Source organism: Leptonychotes weddellii, chromosome 14 (assembly GCF_054177405.1).
Source record: "Leptonychotes weddellii isolate Sample4059 chromosome 14, ASM5417740v2, whole genome shotgun sequence".
Classification (NCBI taxonomy): Eukaryota; Metazoa; Chordata; class Mammalia; order Carnivora; family Phocidae; genus Leptonychotes; species Leptonychotes weddellii.
Window position 1 is genome coordinate 73,021,967 of NC_138382.1, and position 16,892 is coordinate 73,038,858.

The following is a 16,892-nucleotide window of genomic DNA, read 5'->3' on the forward strand; positions in this document are numbered from 1 at the left end:
TTGGTCATTCCAGGAACTGAGCCGTTCCTTGGGTGCTTCTTAGAGATACGGACAGACTTCCTTCTGGGCTTCCCCCCACACACCTTTAGATTGAGAGAGAGTGTGAGCGGGGCAGAGGGAGAGAGAGAATTCTAAGCAGTTTCCACACCCAGCACAGAGCCTGACTCGGGGCTCGATCCCATGACCCTGAGATCACCACCCAAGCTGAAACTAAGAGTCAGACGCCCAACCAGCTGTGCCACCCAGGCGCCCCCTCTCTGGGCTTTTCTTAGGGATCTTGTGCCTGCCTTTCTGGAGGACTAGGCAGCAGGAGGAGGCTGAGGTTCTGGGGCTGCTGGCCCCAAGACAGGCTGGTTAGTTTTGCCCGAGAATAGACCTAACACAATAGCTCAATTGTGAGAGGCCTGACTCCCCCCACCTCCCCAACATGGGAACTTTTCTGTGATCAGAATGTGTCTTACAATTGATGTACACATGTAACAGGACACTGTAACATTTTAACTGCCACCCCCACCCCAGGCTGTTATTAAATCAGTCTATATGGTTTACAGTCGATACGAGGGAATACGGTTTTGTTATTGAAACTACCCTTGGCATGAGGTTCTGATGTGACCTATCTATCACCACAAATTCCCAGTTGCCAGTGGCTGAATAACCCTTCTATTTGGGGTATTTTATATAAATTCACAGAAAAGAATGCTATTCAATGAATTGATTCATTCTTGAGATTTCCCCAGTATGTCTATCCAGGACAGCAGTGGGCTGGGGTAGGAGGAGTCCAGATCTGGGTTTGAATCCTTGCTTTTTGGCCCACTAGTGGAGGGACATTGGCAGAGGTGCTGCAACCTGTGAGCCTCAGTTTCCTCCTCTGTAAAATGGGGACAGCACCACCCATTTGGTGCCATGTGCCCCTTCTTTGCAGGTCTCTCACTGTTGTACATTTGTGTGATTGTTAGATTCACCTACTGCCTCCTTCCACTGGGCCCTGGGCCCTACCAGCGGAGCCCCTCCGCATCTGACTGGTGTCAGTTGAGACCATTTCGGGTGAAATGGGCTATGATTCAGAGAGGCCCGAAGCTGGATGTGCCTGCCTTGGGCAGGCTGCTGTTGTTTGTCCTCAGGTAGCTACCGGTTGCTGTCTCCCTGATGTCTTCTCAGGATTGCTTGAGTGTGGCCCAATGCAGACTGTGAGGACCTGCACTCTGATTCTGCAGCCCATGGAGTCTCCCAAGTAGGGATGTAGGAAACACATGAATGGTATCTCAGACACATTGGGGAATGTTTGCCTGAGGTTCCGCCCCACTGAGCTGGTGCCAGAGTCCCACGGTGCTATGTAGCTGTGCTGAGGCTCATCTGTAAGAGGGGGTTGATAATGCCTGTTATGTCTCAGAGAGAGGCCTCTATGACAAGCAAGTGATGCATTGAAGTCAGGTAAGCATGTGGTTTTCAGATGGCATGGTGTAAGCATTCTGTAGGACAGCAACCAGAACAGACTTGGCTGCCGGGGGACCCAGTGACAGGGTCAGCAAAAGAAAAGTCAGGATGCCTTGAACAGGCGGTGGAGTGAGGTGGAGAAAGGCATAGACTTTGGAGCTAGGCTGACCAGGGTTCAGTAATCACCAGCTGTGTGACCTTGGACAAGTTAACCTATCTGGGCCTTAGTTATCTCATCTGAAAAATGGGATGCTAAAACTAGAACCTACCTCCTAGGGTTGTGTTGAGGATGAAATGAGATAATCCATGTGCCTCAGTTAACCGGTACTTAATAAATCGTTGTGGGATGAAGGGGTGGAGGGAGAAATGGCTTAGTTGCTCTCCCCATGAACTTAACAGCAATACTGTGCAGTCCCCTCCTGGGCCATGTGTTTCACACATTTTATCTGTTCTACTGCAAGTGCCTTTATTGAGTAGCAATTGATCTAATTTTTATTAGCCAGGCCTGTGAAGTCCGTCAGAGCCTCTGCTCAGACAGGGCTGCCCAGAGAGCACAGTGAGCCACTGTGGTTCCAGCCTGAAGCTGGGAAACCTGCAGCTTCTGCGGCCCCAGAGGCCTGTGCCAGAGACGCACATATCTATTGTCAGCTTTTCCAAATGCTCTCCAGAGTTCAGGAAATCCACTGCAACCTCTGGGCCCACAGGAGAGAAGCCACTGTCCTAAGCTAAGACGCACCAGCGTTGGCCTCCATGTGGTCAGAGGTGGTGATGGAGATGGAGTTTGGGGGAGGAGTCCTTGTGTCTCCCTCTGTGACCCTAGGACAGGCCTGGCACTGGTCTTCCTGCGCACAGAGGTAGCTCACTTTACTCACCTACCACGGTCCTGACGGGCCTGACAGGCAGACGAGTAGCGCCCATGTGGGTGGTAAGGTTGGTATCAGATATACGTACCCTCCCGTAGTGTGGACTTGAAGGACCTGGACATGCTGCAGTTAACTGCAGACATAAAGCCCCCCTCAGCTCCTTGGAAGACCCCCTGTGGGTGACAGTAGTGGCCACGCTGGCTCGTCCTGGTGGGATTTTCTGGCAGCCCTCGCAGGTTGTCCAGGATAGAGAGAGCGGGCCCCTGCTCTTCCTGGGTCTCTGCGACTCTGACTGTTATGGGTCCTGATACCCGGTGACTAACATTTTCTGAGGGGTTGCCACACAGCAGCTGCTGTGTGAAGGCCTTCTTGGGCATGATCCCATGTGGTTCTCCTAGAAGGCAACGGAGTGTGGCTCAGAGTGCTGGGTTCAAGTCCTGGTGCTGGCGCTTACTAACCCTGTGGCCTTGGGCACATCCCTGAACCTCCGTAACTCAGCTTCCTCTCGTAAAATGGGGATGAACACTAGTACCTGTGTTGTAGGGTAGCTGTGAGGGTCCCTGGAGCTGGTAAGTGCCATGTGTTAGCTGTTACTAAGAGATGGGCGGTAGCGTTACCCCATTTCGCAGAAAAGGAAACAGGTTTCGAGAGGCCGCGTGCTCTGCCGGAGTCCTGTGGCTCCTGAGTAGAAGAGCTAGGATTTGAACCTAGCTCATGAGCACTACCTTACTCTACCTCAATGTGGGAAAATACATGTGGAGAGCATTCGGCCAGCTTTGGAAGTGGCATTCTCGGCTTTTCCTCAGAGCCCTGGTGAAAAGAGATCCTTTTCTAAGGAACGAACTGGCCTCTGGGAGCTCCCGTAATCCCACAGCAGAAGCAATAGCTGACCCGTGACACACATATCACAGAAGGAGAAGGGAGGGATCAGGGAAGAATTTCTGTTTGGAAATGTTATCTAATGCTGAGTGCTTTCAAGGGACTCAGCATGTGGAGCCGGCGCTGTACCCCCTGCCGGGGTGCCAGGGAAGCCTGGTCCTCCCCTCTTCCCCTGCCACATACAGCCTGCTGGAGACCTGGGCGGGATCAGGCGTCTGTGGACATGCAGGGAAAGCCGGGGCAGCACTTTGCCCCGAGCCACAGTGACGGAAGTCTCTAGCTGGTGTGTCCCTTCCAGCTCTGGACCCCTTGGGTCCTCTCCTCCCCAGCTGAGGGGTGAGCAGCAGCTGCTGGGCTCCAGGGAACTTTCTGAACAGGGGCTCCCCATTCTGGCAGGACAGCGTTTGCTTTTGCTTTTGCCTCGGCATAGTCTCTAGGCAGGGTGCATAGGAACCCAAAACTTAAAAACGACTTCCTATGTCCTTGGGCTACCCCTGTCCCCCTAAGCACACACCTACACACAGGCACGCGCTCACGCACGCACCCCAGCTGCCGGGCCGTGTCCGGGAGCCGCCTGGCTTCACCCCAAAGGCTCTTTGTCTGCGGCAGAGTAGGGCTTACAGTTGAAGCTCTCGAAGCCCAGCCCGTGGTCTCGTGCCCCCAGAGCACCACCCTTGGCCCAGGTGTCCACAGGTCTGCCCCAGTAGATGCCTTGTTTGGCTCCAAACGAAAGCAAGAGTGACCCCCTCTGGGGTCCAGCTGCACACACCCCCAGTTGGAGGGGTCAGGGTTCTGGAACCCGCAGATGTGGGGCCAGCTACTGCCTCCTGCCCCCTTGTCCCTTGGTGCCACAGAGCTGGCCCCTTACCTCTTCACTCCTGCTGGACTCCCCGGGGCAGCTCCTCACATGCTTTACCCCAGCCGTCAGCAGGGCAGCCTGTCCATGGCCTCCAGGAGGGATCCCCGAGTCGCAGGCCGGACTGGCCGCCGAGCAGCCCTGCCTCACTGGCCTCTGCTTGCTCTGCTGTGCTCCACAGCCGGGCTTGGGCCGGGGGTGGGGCGGGGGCTGGCCTGGGGTCCTGCTGGGGCTGCTTACAACCTGCCTCCTTTCCCAGCAGGGGCCGGTGTCTGCCTCAGTGCCATGCTCTGCAGGTCCGGCGCTCAGGCACCACTGCTCAGGGCTCCGGGTCCATCCTCAGGCCGTCTGCAGCAGCCTCATTTGAACTCCCCACTCCTTTGTGGAGCCTTTACATGCTGCCGGAGGAAACTGTGAGCACAGCCTGACCCTGGTTGGCTGCAGGCACTTCTCTCCACCCACCAGTGCAAGAGGATCCCCCAGGCCCCAGAAAGGCTCCGGGCCTCCCCTCAGCCCCAGACAGAGGCGGGCCGCCCGGTGATGTCACACCAGCTCCGGCCCCAGCTGGCCCGGCCCCTCCCGCCCCAGCCCACTTTGGCGGCCCTCGCCGGCCCCCTCCTTCCCTGGCACGAGCAGCCCGGCCAGCTCTACTCCCTGGCCCGCCCGCCCCTAGTGCGCTCTGCCGAGGCAGAGAGCTTCCCCTCTGACTCCGGTAATGGGTTTGGGTCTGCTCTAGCTGCGCGGCAGCAGGGAGCAGGTCCTCCCCCTGGATGGCTCCCTCATCTCTGCACTGCCTCACAGAGCCCCAGGTGAGCAGGCAGGGCAGCCCCGCACAGATGGCTTCTCCCCGTGGGTGCCCTTCATAGAGTCCTCTCTCACCTCTAAACCCTGGGGAGGGAGCCCGAGGCTGTGCACAGAAGCCAGCAGGCTCTGTGCTGACAGCTAGCGGGAGGCAGTGGCCTAAGACACTGAAATACCACAGCCTGGGCGGGGGGTTGGAGGTGGTATGCACAGGAGAAGTGCCGGTCACTTCCCACCTAGAGGCCTTGATTGAGTCACTTCCCAGTTCTAGCGTCCCTTTCATGCATCCACCCGTAAATGAGCCAAGACTAGTGATCTACCTTCATGAATTCCATGGTATCACTCGGGAAAGGGCTTGGTGCCGGGCAAGGGCGCCTCAGTGGGCTGGACTCCGCGCTCGGGAGGTGGGCAGACCAGGGACCACACTCCCGGAACCTCTGTGGTGACCTCCAGACCTTCGAGGAGCACATGATGAGAGGCCCCAGCACAGAGTCTGTCACTGAGGTGGGGCTCATGAGTGTTCATAGAGTCACAGTAGAAAGGAGAAGACAGCGCTGGAGCCCCACAAAGTGAGCAGTCCTACAGATGTGTCAGCGCCGCGGGCAGAGGAGGGAGGCCAGTGGGTACTGGGAAGGGAGCAGCTGGGCGCGGGTTTGTGTCTCTGCCTGGGCAACAGCTGTGTGAAATACTGGCGGTGACTCTTCTTTCCTCTTTAAAAAGGTTTAGTAATGATGGTGGTAGTGGTGATGACGTTCAGGAGGAGGGTTCTCCTTACCCTCAGGCATAGCGTACCATGTTGCTGGTCCCTGGGCAAGCAGGTCCAGTGTGGTCCTCTGCTCCTCAGGACTGCCACTCCTGTCTTTGCAGGGAGCAAACTTTGCTTCTTGCCTCAGCCCCTCCCAGCCTGCTCAGACGTGCTCCCTTTTCCATCTGTCAGTCCCATTCCTTTGTAGAAGGCGAGTCTTCACCAGAAGACCACAGTAGCTTACAGCCAAATGGTCAGGTTGGACAGATATACTCCCCACAACTACTGTGGGGGTGAAGGTGCCCAGCCACTCTGGAGGGTCCCTGTGCATGGTCTGCACAGAAGCCGTGGGAGGCTGGGGACTCAAGACCAGCAGAAGCACATAGGATGGAGCTGAATCCTTCTTGAACAGCACCCTCGTCAGCCTGGAGGTTGGCATATTCCCTCCTTTTCCCCTTCCTCTCTCTCGCTGTCTCTCTTCTCCAGGATGTTTATTGGGAACCTGCTCTGAGCTGACACCGAGAAGCCAAAGTCGCTCTCCTCACAGAGCTTGCAGTCAGGAGGGGAGACAGACAGACAAACGCATGAGAAGTGCTGGGTACTAAGTGGGTGTCTAAGCAGGAGGCTGGATTAAGCCTGGCAGTCAGGGCAGGCTCCTTGAACTTGTGTTTCAGCTGAAACCCGAAGGGTAGGTCAGAATGAGCAGGTGTGAGTTGGAGAGACAATAGTCTCGGTAGAAACAATAGTGTGTAAGGGCCGTGTGGCAGATTGCTTTTTTGAGGATGGCCCCAGTGGTATCTCCTAGTCCAACATGAGACCTTGACACTCCTCCCATTGAGAGGTAGAGTCTCTGTCCCCTCCCTTTGAATCTGGGTGGGTTTGTGACTTACTTATAACCAGTGGAATACAGTGGAGATGACACTACCTGATATCCAAGGCTGGGTGAGAACAGGCAGGGCAGTTTCTGCCTTGTTCACTGGGAAACTCTTTTTTGGGGTCCTGAGCCAGTCTGGACCCTGAGAAGTCCAGCTACCTGCAAGCTGCCATGCAGAGGCCAGGTGTAGCATAGGTCCCAGCTGACAGCAGGCATCCACCCCCAGATATGTGAGGAAAGATGCCTCTCAATGATGCCAGCCCTAGCCAAGAGTCAGCTCCAGCTGCTGAGGTCCCAGGTATCGGGAGCAGAGATGAGCCACTGTACCATTCTGTAGCTGAATCCCTGACCCACAGAATCCACGAGGATAAGAAAATGGTTGTTTGGGCTGCTAAGTTTTGATAGTAATTTGTTACTCAGCGGTAACAACTGGAGCACTTATAGGGAGTTCTTCCCAGGAGTGCATTTGTCTGAGGAGAGATGGGAAGCATGGCAGGAGACGAGGCCTTTTCAGAGATGGGACTTGATCCAAGGACAGTGGGAAGCCACTGGAAGATTTTGAGCAACTTGCTTTTATTTGTGAAAGGCCGCATTAGTTGTTGAGTAGAGACTGAGTGGCGGGAACCATAGACAAGTCATCTGGAGCTGGTGGGCGATGGTTGCAGCCATCCTGGTGAGAGAGGCAAGTGGACGCAATGGGGCTCACTGGGTCACGGGGACTTTCCAGGACCCACCCTCCCCTGGGAACAGGTGAGGCCCAAGTCCCTGATTACTAGAGCAAATTTGCTTCCACAATGCAAAGTTCCTAGGATCTCATCAAGTGGGAGAGGAACACCAGGATGGCCTTGCCCTGTCCATGTTTGCGCATCCCTCGCCCCTGAGGTGGCCTTGGGCAGTCAAGGATGCTGCTGGAGAGCTTGAGCTGTGCATTCAAATTCTGGTTCTACCACTCAGTAGCTCTAAGCCTCACTGTCCTCATCTGAAAAATGGAAATGTTACAAGGACTTACCTCATAAGGCTGTTGAGAAAAATAAATAAGATGTGACACATAAAGCGTAACGCGCACGGGCTAGTACACGGTACATACTCAGTGTTGGCCTCCTTCCTTGGGCTGTGAGTTCCCGGAGCACTGGAGCAGGTGTGGGTGTGGGCCACACAGAGCTCTCCTTCTGTGCAGCCCGGTCCAGAGGAGTGAATAATTGAGTGACTGGCTGGGGAGGATGAGGAGCTGTGGCTCAGAGTCTAACAGACCTGGGCTCAGATCCCAGCTCTGTCACTAACCTGGGCAACGTTCTTATTCTCTCGCCAACTTTGTTTTCTCATTAAAAAAAAATTTTTTTTAAATGATATCACTCATTTTTAATTTCCTGTTTTTGATGTAGGCAGGATATAAATATTGTGTCCTTCTACCCAGCAACTTGTGCCAGTTCTCCGAACTATCCCTATTCAACCCAGGCATTCACATAAAAAGAAGTCATAACTTGGGGGCACCTGGGGGGCTCAGTCAGTGAAGCAGCCGACTCTTGATTTCAGCTCGGGTCGTGATCTCAGGGTCGTGAGATCAGAGCCCCATGTCACACTCTGCGCTCAGTGTGGTTATCTGCTTAGAACTTTCTCTCTCTCTCTTTCTCTCCCTGTCCCTCTGCCCCTATGCACCACATGCGCATGCACTCTCTCTCTTTCTCTCTCAAATAAATAAATCTTTAATAATAATAAAAAAAAAGGCATAACCTGAGAAATGTCAACACAGGTCTGGGCATGTGTTTCATATGTTCCTTAGGAGGGAAGGCAGGCCTAATTATTACTCTGTCAAGCCTCAGACACTTGGGAACATACCCTGAAAGAATCTTTTCTTCCCTCCCAGCATTGATAAGGTATGTAATTAGAATGTAACCAGTTGGAGGCATTTCCTAGTTTGCTCATATATGAATGTTCAGAACGTTCAGTAGATAGTCACTGCATCTACCCTGCTTCTTCACATGTCTATTATTTTTAAATTGTATACTGGACATTTTGTATGATACATTGAAAAGACTGTATTTTATTGCCTTCCTCTAAAGAATGTTGTGTTTTGTTCTGGCAGGTGGTTAAATTACTGGCATACCCCCTTGACCTTTTGGAGGTTTGGTTTTTAGGTTTTGTTCAGGTAGGTTTATTTTGGTTTTGTCCATAGTCCTAGGATATAACTCTTAGTCCTGGGCTTACTGGTAAGGCATGGCTTTTCCGGGATGAAATCAGAAGCCTTAAATGTTTGCTAAGTCTCTTTAGCTTAGCAGGACTTGAACTCCAAGCTCCATCTTCCGAACACCCTGCTTCCCAGCTACTGCTTTCTTTTGGGCTCTGTGGAGTCTCTCTCTACATATATACTATTTAGGGATTAACTAAGGATTTGAGGGGAATTTGTACAGTAATTTTGGAGCTCCCATGTCCATGGCTGTCTCCCTTCTGGCATTTTCCCCTTCAATTTCCATCCTCAGTGCCCAACTTCTTTGTCTTCTTCCCAGCCAGTAATACTGCTGCATTCTCTTTCAGTTCTGTCTTCCGTTTATCACCATGAACTGGGAAGGGCCCTAGTGTGCTTCCCATCTTTCAAAAACCATGTCTCCTCCAGTTTCTGTTGCTTTGGATTGTTCTCAGGTGCTTTCAAGCAGTTATTTTGTGTATTGTCCAGAGTTTATCATTGTTACTGACCAGAAAGTTAGTTCAGTACAATCTACTCTTCCATTTTGGTAACTGGAACTCCCCACATCCCAACTGAATCTGTCTTCTCCCCCAAACCTCCTGTACTCCTGCTGCTCTCAGTGCCCTTGATAAACCTAGCCAGCTCGTTGGTGGTTCTTAATTCAGTTCTCTGCCCTTCCTGGTCTCGGTCATAGTCTGTTGGGAAATATCAGCCCCAAGAATTCACAGATTGATTCAGCTCAGTATACCCACCTGGTCACTAGAAGAAATGTGTTGTCCCCACAGGCCTTGTTAGAGCACCTTATACAGCTAATTATGATATGCTAGGCATCAAGCTCAACATTCTGTAGGCATCATTGTTTTTTCCTCTCGTAACTTGGGAAGGAAGTATTACCATTCTTTTCTATACTAACAAGAAGACTGAGGCTTAGCGAAGTAAAGTTCCTTGCACACCAGGCCACACAGCTAGAAAGCAGTGGGACTGAGATTAAGACCCATATCAAAGCGAGCAGAAACACAGGTGTCCTGAAAACAAATAACATCTCTTTAATTCTAAGACATTTTTTCTTGTTTTAAGATCTCTCAAATCAGGAGGCATCTTAAAGTCAACAGCCTGTCAGGGGCTAATTGGCCTCACTTTTTCTTCTTTTTTTTTTTTTTTACTAGAACATGACACATTTAATAGTTGATGACTTCTCAGATTCAAGGTCAAGGAGTTATGGCAGGGTTAGTGATGGAGCTCCATCCAGTGAGGTTGACCCGTGGCTAAGGGACAAAGAAGCACATCCCCTCCTCTCCTAGTCAACCGGTCTTGGAAAGGTCCAGGGGCGTGTCCATCCTCAGGAAGCCTGTAGAACTGCCAGAAGCCTCCCTCCCTCCAGATTTAATGCAACAACTACCTCTAAGCTAAGACTCAGCCAGCTGGCCCCCTCCTCTCCTGGGGGTGCTGTCGTCAGGTCCTATGACTTGTCCCGGTAAGAGGTTTGGAGACTCATGTTTATGGGGAGATTCTAAGGCAGTGCTACTGGTTATCCTGTACTGCCCAGTGTCCCACAGGATGTCCCAGCACATGGAAAGCCCTTTGAGGACACTGTGTCTGTTAAATGCTGGCCAAACAAATTTATGCAAATGTCAGCACAGGATGCATGTTCAGTCACAGAGTCGCTTCGAGAGCCTGTTATTAGCTCATGTAGGACCCATTTCATTCCCACTTCTCAGCCCACCTGCCAGGAACAGAGTCAGGGTAGCCCTTCTCCTCAAGTGTGGACATCACCTAACAGTCAAAAACATTTGCTGTTCAGTCAACAAATATTTATTACACTCCATCTGAGCACCAGAGTTTGGGCTCCAGGTCAATTTGCCCAAAGCCAATTTGCTAAGGTGTTTAGTTGACTGGTTTTCATTTTGTCTTTATAACAGTATTTTAAGGAATGTTCGATTGGCCTCATCTGCCCTCTTCTTACTGCAGCTGATGCAAAGGCCTGTCCCCAGGAGGGGAGACTGAGAAGCAGAGGGAAGAGAGATTTAATTTTGGTTTGCTAGTTTTCTTTGTATTGTCATAACAAAAACTTCACAGAAATTTTCCAAAGCTGTTTAAAATCATCCCATCCTATATAAACATTTTTTTAAAGATTTTATTTATTTATTTGAGAGAGAGCACCCGAGCAGGGGGAGGAGCAGAGGGAGTGGGAGAAGCAGGCTCTCTGCTGAGTAGAGAGCTGGATGTGGGGCTCCATCTCAGGACCCTGAGATCATGACCTGAGCTGAAGGCAGATGCTTAACTGACTGAGCCATCCAGGCGCCCCACCTATATAAAAGACTTAAAAATTGCTTTTTGGAACATTGTCTGGGTCAGACAGAATCTTTATCCCAAACAGGAGATGAGGGACTGAGGACAGTTTTATGGTCAGTGGGGGAAGACCACAACCCCCTTCTAGACACCTGCTGGAATTCTCCTCCCAAGGAGCAGCCGAGCTGTTGCTGACCTTGCTTATCTTTCCTGGAGCCCAAGAAGGCAGCTGAGTAGATAACTGAGGGCTTCTGGCAAGAGACTGACGGGGTGAGCTTCACAGGCCTGAGGCCAGGGTCGGGGCACAAGGCAGGGGTGCTGATGCACTCATCAGAGAGGCCTGAGGGCAAGTCTGGGACCGTCTTGTCCTGGACTCTGTCTGGAGCATCTCACTAGAGGACTAGCACAAAGAAGCACATGATAAACGTCTGTTGAACAGCTATGTGGGAATGCTAGCCTTCAAAACACTCTCCCTCTGTGTCACATCCAGGGTTCCTGACTCAGCGTCTTGGGGCTGAGGGCAGCAAGAGTGCAATTTAGGAGTCGGGCTAGAAGGAGAAGGGAGAGGAGACCCAAGATAAGGAAGCCTCCCTGACGTCGTGAGGCTGCGCCCAGACCTCCGAGGGCTACCCCAGACCCGCCCCAAGCTGATTCTGGGGGTCCCCTGTAACTCCTACTCCACTGACCTGGCTCCCAGGTGCCCCTGCCTCAGCCTTGCCCTCTCCCCTTCCCATTGGTCCATCTGCCAGGCAGGTGCAGGAAGGAAGGCGGCGCCTACACTGGGCATTCGGGGCCATCCTGCCGGGTGTGGGTGGGGCAGCAGGGGGACATCTGCTCATATTCCACATTTGGGTGGGTGCTGGTGGTGTTCGCAGTATTAGCCCCTCTCCACACGGCAGGGCCAGGCCCCAGAGCGCTTTGGCATGTGTTATCTCCCTCAGTCTCACGGCAGGCCTGGGAGCGGGGAGGGCAGCGATATTCCCTTTTGTAGATAAGGAAAATGAGACCGTGACGATGTTATGGTCACTATTACTGTCATCATGTATTAAATGTTCACTGTGCACCAGGCACCGTGCTGGTCATTGCCTTATCTTGCCGAATCTTCCCAGCATCTGCAGAGGGCGGGGCTCCAAGCATGGCTCCAGGATGATTTCTGCCCACCCAAGGCACTTTGCTTTCATGAGCTCCTTCCTCCACTAAAAAATGTTAAAAATCATCTTCTGTGACTGCATGGTATAAAGACAAATATGTTAATATTGAATATTAAGGCATTTTCTGACCTAAAAGTTCACTTTTTATTCTCATTTTAAAAGAAGTTAGAACGTTTTTGTGAGCCCCCCCAAAGTACTGTGAGCCCTAAGCGCCGTGCCTGCTGTGCCTAATGGATAACTTGGCCCTGACTGTAAGTCCACAAGCCCTTACCCACAAATCCAGAATCCGAAAGCTCTAGAAAAACAGCAAGCCTTTTGTCAAAAGTTTGGCTCAAATTCATTTGGTGGCAAAATCTGACTTGAATTGACATGAGGTTCTGTGTAGTCTTTGAACCGCTTAAGGTCCCCACCCACCTATTTAGGGAGCTGCTCTGACTCCACGATGGGGTTGGAGGACAGGCGGCCTGGGCACCACATCCCATGCCGACATTGTCTGCCCCCTTTGTCCCCCACCCAGCGGACCCCTCTGCCTGCTCCCTGTTCTCCTCTCCTGGATCCTGAGTTCCTCAAGGACAGGACCATGTCGGGTTCATCTCGTGAGTGCAGATATTAATCATTTCTCCATAAATCCATCATTTCCCTTTTCTTAAAGAACCCACAGGGAGCCGCCGTTCACAAATTTATAGCTGGGGTCCAAACCCAGCGTGAGTGTGTGATTACGATGAGCCAGTCCCTGGAGGGTCTCTGGAGCTGCTCCCCATACGCAGAGATGAGGGGGACGTGCACATGGGTCCCTGGAGGAACAGGTGGGAGACAAGTTCAGGGGAAGGAATAATAGAGACAATGCTGGTCGACCACTCATGGGTCGCAGGCTCTGTGCTAACTGTTAACGTCCGTTATTTATTCCCGCAACAACTCCATGTGGTAAGAACCATCACTGTCCTCCTTTTTGGGCTGAGAAAGACAAGGTTAGAGGCCTAAGTAGCCTGCCCGAGGGCATGCAGCGGGGGAGAGATGGCGCACAGGCGTAGCCTCGGGCACACAGACCTCAGGCCATGGTCATACCTGGTGCCCCCAGGGTGGTGCCTGAATGCAGCCCGGCTCCCAGAGAGCAGCTCCAGGCCAGCGAGGGCTCTCTGCAGAGGTCGGAGGGGCAGTTTTCAGGGTACTCGGGGAACACGTGAGTCTCATGCAGTGCTGAGCTGGGAGACTCGGGGCCAGGTGAGAAGGTACCACAGGGCACAGCAAAAGGCCTGCCCCCCAGTACTGTGTGGGACACCCATCGAGTTATCCTGTAGATGTTTATGGAGTATCTATGTGGTGCCAGAGATGAGATCATTTGAGAGACTGATGAAACTGGTTCATGGAATAGGTAAAGATGGGGTGGGTAGGAGCGGGAAGGAGGCTGCTTTCAACAGGGTGCTCAGCGAAGTTTCTGAGAGGGAGGGTCATGGGAGCCAAGACCTTGGTGATGGGAAGGAGGCAGGCATGCAAAGGGAACAGCACATGCAAAATCCTTGGGATGGGAACCAGCTTGGCCTAGCTGAGGAATGGAAAGGCCACTGTGACCAAGCAGCAGAGACAAGTGGGAGAGGGGGGGAGTGGGGACCAGTGAGAGAGGCAGGCTGGGCAGGTGAAGCCTTGGGGTTTTATTCTGAGTGCAACGCAGGCCCCTGGAGGATTGCAATCAGGAAAATGTTATGCTTTGTTTCGCATTTTCTCAGTGTCCCTTTTGGTGCTGGGTGGAGAATGGTCCAAGGGGTAAGGAATGGAACTGGGAAGACCATTAGGAAACTTGAGGGGCTATCCAGGTGAGAGGCCAGGGGATGGGCACTAGGGCAGTGTCAAGGAGATAGTGACCGGTGGCTGGATTCAGGATTTTGAAGAAGAGTTGACAGGAACCCAGCATGACTCTAATATGGTGCGGATCAACCTGCATTGTTTAGCACCTTAAAGATTTGCCACTTGAGAGCCCTAGAAATAGAATTCTGCGAGCAAAGTAGTGACCCACAATTGGGCTTTCCATGTAGTGTTGGGCAGTGCACACCCTACACAGCTGTACATGACAGCCCTGACCACAACCAGCACAGACATTTGGGCACTATCCTCCAGAAGTGTGGGGGAAACGTTTGGCAGCAGGAAGTTGGAGCAAGGAACCATCACCCAAGACACTCCCAGAAATGACTGTAGAAGTTAGGAATGAGGTTGAGGTGAGGCAGTTGTGCTGGAAGGGTCTATAGAACACGCTTGAATTGCTGTTAATGTTCCCACAGGTTGGAGGGGACTGGAAAAGTCCAGTTCCTTATCCCACTTCTTGAGCTAATTTGTTCTCATCCTTGAAGTAGCTCCCGAGCTGGATGTCAGTATCCAGAGAGATGCAGAGAGCTCAGGGTCTCCTTGGGCTTGCACGAAATTGTTTTCAGCAGAGATCCATAGGTCTGTTGTCCCAAACCTGGAAGGGGGAACTTTGCAGGAAGCACTGTCAGGAAGACGCAAGAACTTTGTTTAACTGTGACCCTGGAAAATTGGAAGGGATTGTTCCTGCATCTTCCCCAGTTTCAGATGCCCAGACCTGCCCTGATTCTCCAACTGGTAGGTCTGGGGTGGGCCGTCTCAGGGACACCCACACAGGCCCTGCAGGGAGTAAAGGCAGCTGGTACAGGAGGCTTCCTTCAGCCCCTCCAGGCTCCAGACCATGCCCTGGCCTCCCTCTCATCCTCCCTGGACTGGGCCAGATAGATTCCAGCTCTAAGGCTGAAACCCTGGGGGGCAGGGGGCAGGTTTCCCCTCCACTGGGTGTTTTCTGGTTTCTGCCCCACATCTGCTCTTTGGCACCCTGCCTTGTGCCAGGAGGCTGACCTGTATGGAATCCCCAGTGGGCTCTCCTTGCCTTCTGGCTTTGGGTTGGGTTTGGCCAGTGGCAGGTGCTAGCAGGAGAGGCAGGGGTGGGAAGAAAGCAAGGCCAGGTGTACAGCCTGCTCCCGCCCTGCAGGACCATGGTTGTCTCGGTGCAGTGGGAGTCAGCAAGGCCTGGGTTTGAGTTCCGCCTTTACTTCTCGTTAACCACGTAACTTCTGAAATTTACCTATCCTCTCTGTCTGTTTCCTCATCTAAAAATTGGGACAGCAATACCACCTTCCCGGGATAGCTGGGAGGGATACGTGAATCAGCGGGAGGGCAAATACCCTAGCGCAATACCTGGTACACAGTAGGTGCTCGATAGATGCTGGCTCTCTTCTGTTCGTAAGTTGGAGCCCCGTTATCTTGGATTTCCAGCACGTTTGGGTCTTCTGAAGATCACTGGTTATTTTGTATCTCTCCAGAGAGTGTCCTTTAGTTTCCCTCTTTGGTTTGCATATCTGTCATTGTCCCCGAAACCACCCCCGCAGAACCTCACTAACTGTCCTGTAGCCAAAGAAATGCTTCCCTGCCCCTGCCTTTGTGTGTAGCCTGCACTTGAAGTCAGCTCGACCAAAGAAAATAATGCCTTCGACAAGGTGGCAAGCAGGCTTGTGGAAGGCGCGTGTGTATACATCCAGCAACAATTCGGAATGTTCATTGAGCACGTCCTGATCTTCACCACAACCCTGGGAGGCAGGTTCTTTTATTATTTCACCATTTTCAGATGCAGAAACTGAGGCCTGGGAAGTTGCCTGACTTGCCCCCAGCCCCAGCACTAGGGACCTGCCCTCTCAGCCCTTGGATTACCTACCTGCCTTGGTCACAGGGAAACTGCAGCTCTTCAGGCCCCAGGGCCCGAGTCATTGTAGATAATCCGGTTGCCCAGAAAGCTACAAGGTTGTTTGTTTCCTTAGTCATCCAATGTTTAAAATTTCTTATCCAGTCTCATTAAGTTTTTCACGCCGACAAGCACAGACACACATGCCCGCTAACTTCTGTAAATCCTGGCGAAACACAATGCTGACCTCTCCTTGGTGACTCAGTCGTCTCGAATAGACGAACATTACTGCAGGCTGCAGGGTGGAGGGCACTGTTGACGGTGCCCTGTAAGCCCCGTGAGCCCCAGGCAGCTGTGTTTGTTGTTCCTTTCCTAGCTCTTCCTTCCATGGCAGCAATCACCCTCCCTTCCTGGCCTCCCCATCCCTCTCCCGGTTTGTTGCTTCTCACCGGCTGAAGTCCCAGAAATCCGATAGAACTATTTCTAAACAAGGGGAACCGGGCACTACACTTGTCTAAAGGGCTCTCCTGTGAGTAATGTACAAAAGACTCAATGCCTGAACTTGATCACATCAATTTGGGGAGCTCAAAGGTCTTTGGGGCTTATGAGAGCTATGCTCTTACAAAATAGCTGCCATCTATTACGTACTCAGTGCGTGCCCGGCATGGTGGGAGGCCTTTTATGTGGATTATTTCATTGACTCCTCAAAAACAGAACCTTCCAGGAGAGGTTTGATTCTGTCTTCCATTTTAAGTGATGAGGTAGCTTAGGCTCAGAGAGGCTAGGGAGTCTACCCACAGCCACACAGCCAGTGAGCGGCAAAGCCAGGATCCGTATCTGGGCCTGTCTGAATCCAAAGTTCACAAGCATCATAGACTTTGAGCCCTTAACTTCCCAGCGGTATAAGATTGGGCAGGTCAGGGAGGCCCCTGACGCTCAACATCTTCATCTGGGCATAATGCTGCTTATTCCCAGAATTATTAGGAAGGTTAATTGAGACAAATGTTGTATGCTTGTCTCATAGTAGGCACCTAGGGTTGTGTTCCTTGTATTTGTGACTTTAGGACACCTTACATCAGTGGTCCTCAAGCTTTAGGGGCCTCAGAATCAGTTTGCCAGGCCCCCTCTTACACTTTCAA

The 16,892-nt window shown here is 52.2% G+C and overlaps 2 protein-coding genes across 12 annotated transcripts in view; one reads left to right on the forward strand and one right to left on the reverse strand.

Annotated features, from left to right (window-relative positions):
* The window catches only part of ANGPTL2 (angiopoietin like 2), a 35,371-nt gene extending 30,849 nt beyond the window's left edge, over positions 1–4,522 (reverse strand). The window contains exon 1 of the mRNA XM_006737143.3: positions 4,045–4,522. The gene's annotated coding sequence lies outside the window, so the exon portion shown is untranslated. The remainder of the gene's footprint in view (positions 1–4,044) is intronic.
* RALGPS1 (Ral GEF with PH domain and SH3 binding motif 1) overlaps positions 1–16,892 on the forward strand; it is a 315,256-nt gene that overhangs the window by 212,822 nt on the left and 85,542 nt on the right. The window lies entirely within an intron of this gene.